We start from the raw sequence: 384 nt of genomic DNA on the forward strand, positions 1-384 counted from the left end.
CCCCGTCTCCTGGGAGCCAGCAGCCTCCAGGTGAGGGGCAACCCGAGGAACCAGGCTTGTACTCTTTCCGCACAAAGGTATCCGAGGAGGCCTCCCTGCTCCCTCTTCCTCCCCCTCCCCCCCTTCTTCCTTTGCAAGCTGCACCGACCTGTCTGGGGTCAGATAAGCCACCTAAGGGGGTTTGGGGTGTAGATACTCCCACCCCACCCAAGGCCTCCCCTCCACGGTTGATCCATTATCACTTTCTCTTCAGTTCTCTCAGTGGGGATGAAACGTAAACACTTAACTGGCTGCCTCGGCCCCGCAGCCGGTGGTGATAATTCAGACGCGAGCGCGCCCACTCGGCTGTCTCCCCACCCCCTCCCCCAAGTCCCATGGAGACCG

This window comes from Crocuta crocuta, unplaced genomic scaffold, assembly GCF_008692635.1.
Source record: "Crocuta crocuta isolate KB4526 unplaced genomic scaffold, BGI_CrCroc_1.0 scaffold68, whole genome shotgun sequence".
NCBI classification, from domain to species: Eukaryota; Metazoa; Chordata; class Mammalia; order Carnivora; family Hyaenidae; genus Crocuta; species Crocuta crocuta.